Below are 13,846 nucleotides of genomic sequence, written 5' to 3' on the forward strand. Positions count from 1 at the left end.
CAGTTTGGATCATCATCATCTGTACAGCAATACGCGTACAAAAAGCTACAATAAAATACAAATCGCTAAAATAAAATTGAAACTAAACAGCTTCTATGTCTTGAAAATCTATTTATAAAAAAAACATTTGCAATTGATTTTAAAAAATGAAATCAATTCCTAACCATATCCAAATGTATTACAGTGCTTCCTATTGGTATTTTAGTCAATGGATATGAAGTTCAAACAAAAGTTGACTGGGTACTGGCCAGTGCAAAAAACATAGAATTATCTCTATGGCATAGAATTGGAATTGCATAGAATTAGAAATGGCATAGAATTCTATGGCATAGAATTAGAAATGTAGAATGAATGGACCAGTGGCCTTTAGCACGCCAGTTACCTGGGAAACACCTTTATGGCGATTGTGATGTCAGACAGAACTGAGTGAAACGTGCATGTAGCTAAGAACATAAATGTTCCTAGGCATGTAGGCCTATCCACCTTTATTTAGCCCCCTGAGGTCTCTTCGAACCGGGCAAGCTGGACAGCACCCTAGGTCCGTGTATTTAGATGCACATCTTCCGGACTGCCATTCCCTTCAGGAGGTTTTACTCCGAGCAACCCAAATGTATTCCTCCGGAGCATCGCAGATAACAATGTTTGTCATCAGACTGAAACAATTTCACATTACACTGTAAACTCAACTGTTGTAACTACACATTACAACAACTATTTTGTATTACAAAAGGGATTGTGTGATCATATGTGTAAATGATGATACACCTGTAATGAACAAGTAGTTACCAAACTGCACAAATGACCTGGTGCTGTACCTACATGTTATACATGGAAACCTGCTAGCTACCTAACCTTAAGACCCACTCTCTGCTGGTCTGTAGCATGGGTTGGCTCCATCAGCTACGGCTTCATCATGATCTGTGTGCCCCTGTCTGGGAAGCTGACAGTCAGGTACGGGGCCAGAGAGTTCTCCATTCTAGGATCCCTCATCATCATGATCTCCATAGTATGCTCGTCATATGCACCCAATCTAGGAACGCTGTTCTTCACACATGGCTTCCTCAGTGGAGTGGGCTCCAGCTTTGCCTTCACCCCAGGTTGGTACAGGGGAGGGAGGAAATTAGCTAGCAGTTAGTTACACTATTGATTCACTGACACTTCCATCCATAACTTTTCTAGTTCATATTGTATATTGTTAGAGGGTAAGCTACATTGTTGTATTCTCAAGGCCATGACAGCTAGCACATTATCTCACCTCCATCTCCCACCCCCTCCTGTGGAGCAGGTATGATCATGGTGAGCCAGTACTTCAACTCCAACCGTTCCCTGGCCACAGGGATAGTGATGTCAGGGGGAGCAGCAGGGGCCCTGGTCCAGACCCGGCTCCATCTGTATCTTAATGACACCCTGGGCTGGAGGCAGAGTCTCCGAGTGTTCTCAAGCCTCATGGTTATCTGTGTCATCACCGGCTTCACCTATCTGCCACTCAACCCCAAAGGTACTGCAGGGTATTCAAACCCATAACAGTTTTAATTGATTGAGCATACAGTAATGGGACCATTTACCCCACCATGACTGAGCACACCCTTGTGTACCCTTTCAAACAGAAATGTGATATATTCAAAAGCTACAGTATGTGTTTCTGATATGCTATGAGGGATTTAAATTTCAAATGTCTTTGAAAGGTGTTACTAGAAGTGTGGTGGATAATTTAAAGAACTCTCCCTTGAAGAAGTTTATTGTGGTCCTTGGTCTGTGGAAAGACACATTCTTTCTAATCTGGGTTGCAGCCAATGGACTGTGTAAATTTGGATTCTTCATTCCATATGTCCACTTGGTAAGTTGCATACTGATGTAAACAACGGAAGGCTCAGCTGCAACGGTATGACGTTATAGTTTGGAAACATTCTGTAATTTGACTCATTCTTTTAGGGAAGAAATGCTATTGAAATGTAACAATCTGATAACAAATACCCTTAGTACTACCTGTACAGGATACATATAGTAAATAGATAGATACCTGTGTGTGTGTGTGTTTTTGGTTTTACTGGGGACGAGAAGTCCTCACAAGGATAGTAAAACAAGGAGAATTCAGGGACATTTAGAGGGGTAGGTTTAAGGTTAGAAGTTAGGGTTACGCAATATAGGATTTTGAATGGAAATCAATTATTTGGTGCTCACAAGGATAGTAAAACAAACATGTTTGTGTGTGTGCTTGTGTGTCCTGCTCTAGGTGAAGCATGCTATTCAGCTGGGCATCCCAGTCCACAGTGCCACTAACATCATACTGTTCCTGGGCTTGACTAGCATGGTCAGCCGGATCATCTTTGGCAGGATCTATGACTCAGAGAGAATCAACAGGCTGTACTTCAACCAGGCCTCTGTCTTTGGTGTTGGTGGGTTGCCCTTACTCCTATACCTCAGTCACTGTGACCGTTAGTAAGGCAATATGACACAAGAGAGTGTGTGTTATGGCGTTTATTGTCACAACTGTGCTGCAGTCAAATGTACAAGGTGAATGCTGCAGACCGTACACAACGTGACACCTGTCTCCTCCTGTGTGTCCTCCTGCTGTGCCAGGTCTGCTGTACATGTTGATCCAACTACTCAAATCCTACGGCTCTCTGCTTGATTTGGCTTGTTCCTGGGGATTGCTGATGCTGGCAACTACATCCTACTCCCTGTCCTGACCTTTGACCTGATGGAGCCGAGAAAATGCCCATGGCCCGGGGGTTCATTCTCACGGTGAACGCTGTCAGCTGCTTGGGGCCGCCCTTCGCTGGTAGGTTCACTGCAGCTGATGTTATTGTACCAAGCCAAATCAAAATGTTATTCGTCACATTGCTTAGTAAACAACAGGTGTGGGGACTAACAGTGAAATACTTACTTACTTGTCCTTCCCAACAATGCAGAGAGTAATAATATCTACACAATAAGTAACGATAACTTGGCTATATACTAGTACCTAGTCGATGTGCAGGGGTATGAGTTAATCAGACACCTTGACTTTTTCCACATTTTGTTACATTACAACCTTATTCTAAAATATATTACATTGTTTTTTTCCCCTGATCAATCTACAAACAATATCTCATAATGACAGCGTAAAAAAAAAAAAAAAAGATAATCTATACAAAATAAAAAACTGAAATATCACATTTACATAAGTATTCAGACCCTTTACTCAGTACTTTGTTGAAGCACCTTTGGCAGTGATTACAGCCTGGAGTCGTCTTGGGTATGACGCTACAAGCTTGTTACACCTGTATTTGGGGAGTTTCTCCCATTTCTCTCTGCAGATCCTCTCAAGATTTGTCAGGTTGGATGGGGGGCGTTGCTGAACAGCTATTTTCAGGTCTCTCCAGAGATGTTCGGTCTGGTTTAAGTCCGGTCTCTGGCCGGGCCACTCAAGGACATTCAGAGACTTGTCCCGAAGCCAATCCTGCATTGTCTTGGCTTTGTGCTTAGGGGCGTTGGGTTCACCTGTTGGAAGGTGAACCTTCATCCCAGTCTGAGGTCCTGAGCACTCTGGAGCAGGCCCTCATCATGGATCTCTCTGTACTTTGCTCCGTTCATCTTTGCCTCTATCCTAACTAGTCTACCTGCCCCTGCCGCTAAAAAATATCCCCACAGCATGATGCTGCCACCAACATGCTTCACCGTAGGGATTGTGCCAGGTTTCCTCCAGACATGATGCTTGGCATTCAGAACAAAGAGTTCAAACCTGGTTTCATCAGACCAGAGAATCTTGTTTCTCATGGTCCGAGAGTCTTTAGGTGCCTTTTGGCAAATTCCAAGTGGGCTGTTATGTGCCTTTTACTGAGGGGTGGCTTCCGTCTGGCCATCCTACCATGAAGGCCTAATTGGTGAAGTGTTGCAGAGATGGTTGTCCTTCTGGAAGGTTCACAAATCTCCACAGAGGAACTCTAGAGCTCTGTCAGAGTGACAGATTATTGGTCACCTCCCTGACCGTCCTTCTCCCCTGATTGCGGCCAGCTCTAGGAAGAGTATTGGTGGTTCCAAACTTCTTCCATTTAAGAATGATGGAGTCCAGTGTGTTCTTGGAGACCTTTAATGCTGCAGACATTTCTTGGTAGCCTGCCCCAGATCTGTGCCTCAACACAATCCAGTCTAGAAGCTCTACAGACAATTTCTTTGACCTCCTGGCTTGATTTTTGCTCTGATATGCACTGTCAACTGTGGAACTGAACTAAGCGGATTCATATAGCCCTCTCTCTCTCTGTGTGGGCTATGACCTGCTTCCATGAACTACACGGGGACCTAAACAGATATCTTCCATAATGGCTCATAGTTCTAGACTGCCAAGGAGTCAGAGACCCCATTTGGTCTACATAGAACTACACTGAGACATCCTTCCCAATCTCCACTCTCACTTCCTGTTTATCCAGATCAAGTGATCTCTTTTGCTTGGTTAATACAATATCCTCATCGTCTAAACTATGGGTCAAGTTACCACCTTCTGCATTCTCGGGATGGGTCAAGGTGTATTTAGGAATATTGCTCCCACAATAAGATAGCTCAGACCAATCAGCACTCCTGTAAAGCCCCACCCTTTCCCGGAGAACATATCCTCAGCTAGAGGCCAGCCCATACTTTCACTTCTATGAACGCACACAGGAAGGATAGGGCTGGTTCAGGGAATCTTCGTTAGAGAGGTAACCTCCGAACCCTATTGCATTTGGTTCTTCTCCTAACTCTGTGATTGTTCGACAGTGTCAGTGTGTCTTACCCTATTGCAATGTTGTCCATGTTCCTTTTTCTATGTTGTGTTTTGCGTTTGGCCTGGTATGGTTCTCAATCAGAGGCAGGTGTCGTTAGCTCTTTCAGCTATTCTGACTGCGAAGGCTGTCACCAGGAGTACTTGGTATGGCCCCTCCCAATGGGACTGCTTCCTGTCTATTCTCCTCAGGGACAGGATTGAGTGAATCACCTTCTCCTGTAATTCACCTGTAGAGCATAAAATCTTGGACATACTGGTTTTGTTAACAAACAGTCTTCTCATGTGTTCTGCTAGTATATCTTCAACTTCTATGCCTATTTATTACAAAAAATTATATTTTATTTGTTTATTATTCAATAGGCCACAAAGTGTCCTATCCTAGGCCCCTCCTAGGCCACAACTGCCTAGCCCCTCCTAGGCCACAACTACCTATCCCCCCTTTGATACCTGGCTCAGCCCAGGTATCAACGTTGCCGATTAGTAAATTATCCTTATGTCTGCCATTATCTTGTAGGAGCGCTCCTTTCATTCTCTACATGTCCATTTCTCCCCGGGGCGTTCCGTCATGGCCATCATGTAACCATTCTCTGTCAAGTGTCTTAACTACTTTAAGAGTTATCCGTGCTGCTCTGTATGGTCTTAGATATCTATGAGCTTGTCTAGGGCACTAGTCGATGCTACTATTTCGGCCTGTTTGTGCAGAATTTCTGGGCAATGTTTCCGTGTTTAACACCATAGTTCCTGAAACCAACTAAGCTTTCATTCCCCTTTTGTCTCCACTCAGTAACTGTTATCTACCCATTCTGTGTCACTCCTATCTTGCTGATTTCCTGGCCTCCCTTCCCCACCTTCTCCTCTCTGCTCCCAAACCTTCAAGGTCTCTGCAATGCGGGGTGGGCTCCTCCGTCTGCCCTTTCTCCTATCTGTCTGTTGCTCTTTCTCACAACAATCAGTGTCAAATATGGGTTGTTTCCAAATCTTGACTAAGTGTCTCGATGTTTGTCATTATCTGAACTTGTGGTTTTTAGAAAAAACATGTCTATGGTGGCAATCTCTAAAGTAATTACATAGGTTGATTAAGGTCCTATCCTGAATCACCACAGATGTCATATATCCCTGTCCTGTTGGCCTGGATTAGGTTCTAAATACTTATTAACATAAATCTAGCATTAATCCAAGGCTATGCCATTTCTTTCTTCTCAGTGGTTCAAATTACAACTCTGTCAAAGAACTATAAACTCGTTCATAATTATCAATTACTTTAAAATCAGTATCACAAATGACCTCAAGTTAATTATTCAAATAGCCCTCCCATGAGGCTGATCAGACCACAACGGAAAGCCATGATAGAGGTCAAAGGTCATACCACCCTTTTACAGTCGGGTTCCATACTATATTAGACAAATTAAAGAAAAACCCTCAAACATTTTCTACATGTTGTATCCCAGGTTCCCAGTACATTCCCTTTATCAAAAGAATGTTTCATTAAAACTCAGAAAATAAAACTTCTAATATTCCATGTGTGTGTACCCCTTTAAGATATCGTCTCTAGGAAATCTCCTCAAACCCAAAGGCTAGAAACAAACATAACATTACATTTACCGACCTGGCATGGTTCCACGTAATGGAAACAGATTATAATGTTTAGAATACATTAACTTTCTGTTCAAATTCACTGGTGTTACCATTTAAACCAAGAATCAATAACCGGAAACTATCACAAAACTTTTACGATTAAACTATTCAGACCTCTCTTACAGCCAAATATAGCCCAGTGAGCGCCACCAACAGATGTCCACCTAGCAATTTTGTTGCTAGTTTAAGCTTCTTTTCAGTAGTACGGGTTCGACAAGCCAAACCCAATGAATATAGTTGGTCACGAATGTTTAGTCTTGAACAGAACTTACAACATCAATCAACATCTCTCAATCAAAATTGTACTGCCAGAAGTACAGAAAAGAGTGCGAGTCTGTACCTGAACAACTGTCAAATCAATTTGAGTAACGTTTTGTGTATTCTACGTAATGAAGCAGTTTTACGTTATCACGCAATGATATCACAACGTCATTTTGCAACAAATCAACCTGCCTCCAGCAACTTAACCTGAAAATTAGTAGGCAACTGTCACGTTCTGACCTTAGTTCTTTTTGTTATGTCTTCGTTTTAGTATGGTCAAGGCGTGAGTTGGGTGGGTTGTCTATGTTATTTTTTTCTATGTTGTGTTTTGCGTATGGCCTGGTATGGTTCTCAATCAGAGGCAGGTGTCGCTAGTTGTCTCTGATTGAGAATCATACTTTGGTAGCCTTTTCCCACTTGTGTTTCGTGGGGGATTATTTTCTGTTATGTGTATGTCACCTTCCAGAACTGTTTCGTTTCTCCTTTGTTATTTTGTTTAGTGTTCTCGGTTTAATAAATATATGATAAACACTCACCACGCTGCGCTTTGGTCCTCACCTTATTCCAACGACGATCGTGACAGCAACACTGCAATCAACTCTCTTATTCCTGCCTCTAGGCTAAAATATACCCCCTACTCAAACTGAGTACTGCTTTAATTCTATCGTAAGAGTAAAACCAAACTTTCTCTACTCCAAAATGTAAAAGTACCATGTACTTCGCTTAGTTTATAATGTATGTCAGTCAATCCATAAGAATAAAAACATTTCGATGGGCACAACTCCATAGTAATTATCTCTCTGTTATAATTTAGAAGTCATTAGATTTAGGTAACTGTATCTTCTATGATTCAGCATTTTAAATATGACTCCATTCCCAATACGTTATTCCAGCGGACTATTTAAGCAAGACAACGTATTCCATCGAAATCGCCCCGCTATTATTTAGAATAGCTGGGTCTTTCAATGTAACCTAAACAAGCATTAAAACGTTCAGTTTATATCTTAAACACTAACTAACCGTATCTCTCCCGGGAAAACATATCAGTATTTGAATTACAATCAGAATGAAGTCTATCGGTGCCAAGGCTGAGATACGAACCCGAGTGGCAGACACAAATTTTACCGCTGAACCACCGTCACTATTGGAATGACGGAGTCTCCCCGCAGACAACCCTATTATTATATTTGTCTGTAGTCGCAAACTCCGGCACGCACTACCGAGACCATTCCCAGAAAATAGCCCTAATTTAAAAGTCCAAGCGTTTCCCCATCGAGGATTCTCATTGATCTCGCTCTCCTTGTCTCTGCATCACTCTTTCTCTCCCGATTGTCACGCCTGTCCTTCCCCTTAATTGAATTACAATTTCGGTGGTTGTGTCCTACCTGCTCCTACCTGAAATGTCCTGTCTCATTGCAATTGAAAAACCGCTTCTATCTGTATCTGTCATCGCGTTTCTCTGTTTTCCCCCTTCGGTTAAAAATCTTTCCTGCTCTTTCCCTTTTTATCCTGTTTGCAATCTCGGTTATTGTGTCCCTTCTTATCGCAATGTTTACGTGGGGCCTCACATTCAGTAGCAAAATGTCTGTATTTCTTACAATTAAAACATTTGATTATTTTTCTTTTCTCCCTCAACTCTTTCTCATCTCACCATACCCTCGCTGTGTCTAGCCCCTCTGCCCGTTGTTTATCTGCCTTGTCTCCACAAACCCTATTTATTTGTTTAATCATTGATTACAGTTTTTCTATATTTAAACGTCAAATTCATACTTACTCCTCCATATCTGGCCAAAATAGGTGTTCCTCTTATCTTTTCCCTGCATATATTTCTCACCTCCCGTTAATTCCGGGACCTCCTTTGAGGATTTACTGCCCATGTTTAATAAAACCTTGTAGTTACTATGATATTCTCACAATCTATGTGTATGTATTTCTATGATCTATGTATATGCTCTTTTTACCGTTATCCAATCACTATAGTTGTTCTACAGTATATTCTCTCAATCTAGGTGTATGGATATCTAAGATCTATGTATGTGCTGTTTACGGTTACCTAGTTACTGTAGTTGCTCTGCTGCCTGACTGTGTGTCTCTTTAATCTCTTATTCTCACAATCTATGGGTATTTCGCTATCTCGATGTGTGTTTCTCCTTTCTGGAATCCTTATCTATAGAGGTGCAGTTATTGGACATTAAATCTTACCCGTACAACTACAAGCTATTTCCCAGGGGTCGTAAAGTCCCAGTTCACAACCTATTTTCTGTTGTGTCAAAGGACTTTTAAAGTTAATATCTCATAGCTTACTCCGCTATATTAGGCTTCCCTGCAATTTATAGAATCTATTTCAAATCAAATCAAATCTAAATGTATTTGTCACATACACATGGTTAGCAGATGTTAATGCGAGTGTAGCGAAATGCTTGTGCTTCTAGTTCCGATAATGCAGTAATAACCAACAAGTAATCTAACTAACAATTCCGAAACTACTGTCTTATACACAGTGTAAGGGGATAAAGAATATGTACATAAGGATATATGAATGAGTGATGGTACAGAGCAGCATAGGCAAGATACAGTAGATGGTATCGAGTACAGTATATACATATGAGATGAGTATGTAAACAAAGTGGCATAGTTAAAGTGGCTAGTGATACATGTATTACATAAGGATGCAGTCGATGATATAGAGTACAGTATATACGTATGCATATGAGATTAATAATGTAGGGTAAGTAACATTATATAAGGTAGCATTGTTTAAAGTGGCTAGTGATATATTTACATCATTTCCCATCAATTCCCATTATTAAAGTGGCTGGAGTTGAGTCAGTGTCAGTGTCAGTGTGTTGGCAGCAGCCACTCAATGTTAGTGGTGGCTGTTTAACAGTCTGATGGCCTTGAGATAGAAGCTGTTTTTCAGTCTCTCGGTCCCAGCTTTGATGCACCTGTACTGACCGAGCCTTCTGGATGATAGCGGGGTGAACAGGCAGTGGCTCGGGTGGTTGATGTCCTTGATGATCTTTATGGCCTTACTGTAACATCGGGTGGTGTAGGTGTCCTGGAGGGTAGGTAGTTTGCCCCCGGTGATGCGTTGTGCAGACCTCACTACCCTCTGGAGAGCCTTACGGTTGAGGGCGGAGCAGTTGCCGTACCAGGCGGTGATACAGCCCGCCAGGATGCTCTCGATTGTGCATCTGTAGAGGTTTGTGAGTGCTTTTGGTGACAAGCCAAATTTCTTCAGCCTCCTGAGGTTGAAGAGGCGCTGCTGCGCCTTCTTCACGATGCTGTCTGTGTGAGTGGACCAATTCAGTTTGTCTGTGATGTGTATGCCGAGGAACTTAAAACTTGCTACCCTCTCCACTACTGTTCCATCGATGTGGATAGGGGGGTGTTCCCTCTGCTGTTTCCTGAAGTCCACAATCATCTCCTTAGTTTTGTTGACGTTGAGTGTGAGGTTATTTTCCTGACACCACACTCCGAGGGCCCTCACCTCCTCCCTGTAGGCCGTCTCGTCGTTGTTGGTAATCAAGCCTACCACTGTTGTGTCGTCCGCAAACTTGATGATTGAGTTGGAGGCGTGCGTGGCCACGCAGTCGTGGGTGAACAGGGAGTACAGGAGAGGGCTCAGAACGCACCCTTGTGGGGCCCCAGTGTTGAGGATCAGCGGGGAGGAGATGTTGTTGCCTACCCTCACCACCTGGGGGTGGCCCGTCAGGAAGTCCAGTACCCAGTTGCACAGGGCGGGGTCGAGGCCCAGGGTCTCGAGCTTGATGACGAGCTTGGAGGGTACTATGGTGTTGAATGCCGAGCTGTAGTTGATGAACAGCATTCTCACATAGGTATTCCTCTTGTCCAGATGGGTTAGGGCAGTGTGCAGTGTGGTTCAGATTGCATTGTCTGTGGACCTATTTGGGCGGTAAGCAAATTGGAGTGGGTCTAGGGTGTCAGGTAGGGTGGAGGTGATATGGTCCTTGACTAGTCTCTCAAAGCACTTCATGATGACGGAAGTGAGTGCTACGGGGCGGTAGTCGTTTAGCTCAGTTACCTTAGCTTTCTTGGGAACAGGAACAATGGTGGCCCTCTTGAAGCATGTGGGAACAGCAGACTGGTATATGTCACGCCTTGGTCTTAGTATTGTGTGTTTTCTTTATTATTTGTTCAGGCCAGGGTGTGACATGGGTTTATTGTGTTGTCGTATTGGGGTTTTTGTAGGCATTGGGATTGTGGCTGATTAGGGGTGTGTCTAGCATAGGCTTGGCTGCCTGAGGCGGTTCTCAATCAGAGTCAGGTGATTCTCGTTGTCTCTGATTGGGAACCATATTTAGGTAGCCTGGATTTACTGTGTATTTTGTGGGTGATTGTTCCTGTCTCAGTGTGTTTGTATTCCCCAGACAGGCTGTATTAGGTTTTCACATTTTCCGTTTGTTGTTTTTTGTATTTGTTCGTATTTTCATTCATTAAACATGTTTCGAACTAACCACGCTGCATTTTGGTCCGACTCTCCTTCGACGGAAGAAAGCCGTAACAGTATAGGGATTTCAGTATTGGTTATTGAATTGGTTGGGTTATCCTGTTCGCATAGAATTACCGTCTATTTCACAAAGACAAAACCCAGTTTATATCCTCGCTGTATATCAACCAGTTTTCATGAGGACTTTATTTAGGTATGCCTTTTGAATTTGATCTATGGCTAATACTACATGTTAATTAACCATTTAACCATTATCCTATTTGTACAGAAATCCCTGTCCTCTCACAACACCTATTTAAATCCGGCTTTAACAAACCTTGCAGGCCATCACAAAGGTGGCCAGATCTATTAAGCTAGTTTTATTTCATGCTAGTGCACATGTACCTCAGTTCATTGCTGACCTGCACAATTAGTTAACTATCGACGTACACAAGGTGACGCTTGGTGATATCTTAAATCATTCCCCCAAATGAGTGAATAAAGATTACTGACCTTGTCTTGAAGACTGGGAAAAGCAATGTAGGTTGGATCTCGTCACCAACTCTGTCGTGTACCAGTTCACCACTGGCCTGAAATAAACCCTCAATTCAGAGGTCAGGTCTTTGTCTTACGGATCCTGGATCCGCCCGTGCACGTTTTTCAGCATTTCCTTGGGATGACAGAGGCAGGTATTGAAATCCTGCTCGAAGGACCAAATTGTCACGAGAATTATGTTCTCAATGTTCATAAACCCAATTGAATTAATTATTCAGGCTGAAACCCAGAATTTGTAAGAAACTGGTTGAAATGAATCAGACGGAGGCCCAGTTACAATAGTCAGAAAATGTATTTACGAGAGCGCGCTAGCCTGTTGTACAAAACAATTCATTTTATACTGACTTCTCACGCACACCTTCACACAAACATACGCACACACATTCACACAAACATACTTCCACACAAAACAGAAGGTATCCGACGCACATACTGTCTCACTACCCAGCCGACAGAGATTAGGGAGACCTTGTCCTTGAGACATCCCGTTCTCTCCCAAATCTCTAGTCAATTCGGCACCGAATATTGCTCAGACAGTCTGTGCTCAAGACACTATAATAGACATATTGTTTGACTGACTAAAACTACACACATCATTAATTATAACTTTATGATTCTAGTCAATTTCTACAATTATATGGTTTCTGAGTGGAGTATTCTAATCATTCCTTTAAAGCTATAAATTCTATCAACAGGAACTTAATATAGACAGGTGTGTGCCTTTCCAGATCATGTCCAATCAATTGAATTTACCACTGGTGCACTCCAATCAAGATGTTGAAACATTTCAAGGATGATCAATGGAAACAGGATGCACCTGAGCTCAATTTCGAGTCCCATAGGAAGGGTCTGAATACTTATGTAAATAAGTTATGTTATTTATGTTTAATTACATTTGCAAACATTTTGCTTTGTCATTATGGGGTATTGTGTGTAGATTGCTGAAGAAAAACAATTATTTAATCAATTTTAGAATAAGGCTGTAACGTAACAAAATGTGGGAAAAGTCAATGGGTCTGAATACTTTCTGAAGGCACTGTATAACTAGGAAAAGTGACAGATAATTAACAGTAGCAGCAGCGTATGTAATGAGTCAAAAAGGTTTGTGCAAAAAGGGTCAATGCAGATAGCTATTTGGTTAACTATTTAACTAACTATTTTGCAGTATTATGGTTTCGGAGGAATGGAGTGTTTGACAATTTTTAGGGCCACCTTCTGATACCGCCTGGTATAGAGGTCCTGGATGGCAGAGAGCTTGGCCCCAGTGATGTACTGGGCCGTCCGCACCACCCTCTGTTGCACTCTGCGGTCGAAGGCCAAGCAGTTGCCATGCCAAGCGGTGAAAAAGCCAGTCAAGATGCTCTCAATGTTGTAGCTGTAGAACCTTTGGAGGATCTGATGGCCCATGAGAAACATTTTCAGCCTCCTGGGGGGGAGAGAGGCATTGTCATGCCCTCTTCACGACTGTGTTGGTGTGTTTCAACCATGATAGATACTTAATGATGTGAACACCAAGGAACTTAAGCTCCTGACCCGCTCCACTACAGTCCCGTCGATGTGAATGAGGGTGTTCTCGGACCTAATTTCCTGTAGTCCACGATCAGCTCCTTTGTCTTACTGACATTGAGGGAGAGGTTGTTGTCCTGGCACTATACTGCCAGGTCTCTGACCTCCTCCCTTTAGGCTGCCTCAACGTCGCGGGTGATCAGGCCTACCACTGTTGTATCATCGGCAAATGTAATGATGGTATTGGAGTCATGTGCGGCCACGCAGTCCTGGGCGAACAGGTATTCTTAAGTTGGAGGAGTATTAGCCATGTCAGTACAACCAAAGAATGACTGAATTGGATCAAAATGTCAAAGCCATCTTTTTGGCAGAGGTGCAGACAGAGGTTGCATCACTGTCTTTGCATGAAAGAAAATCATAAAAGTAGTGTGATGATAAAAGTCTCAGTCATACCCTTGTTGTTTGAAGTCTCAGTCATACATTTGTTGTTTGAAGTCACAGTAGTCATACCCTTGTTGTTTGAAAACTCAGTCATACCCTTGTTGTTTGAAGTCTCAGTCATACCCTTGTTGTTTGAAGTCTCAGTCATACCCTTGTTGTTTGAAGTCTCAGTCATACCCTTGTTGTTTGAAGTCTCAGTCATACCCTTGTTGTTTGAAGTCTCAGTCATACATTTGTTGTTTGAAGTCACAGTAGTC

The sequence above is a fragment of the Oncorhynchus tshawytscha genome, linkage group LG11 (genome assembly GCF_018296145.1).
Source record: "Oncorhynchus tshawytscha isolate Ot180627B linkage group LG11, Otsh_v2.0, whole genome shotgun sequence".
Classification (NCBI taxonomy): Eukaryota; Metazoa; Chordata; class Actinopteri; order Salmoniformes; family Salmonidae; genus Oncorhynchus; species Oncorhynchus tshawytscha.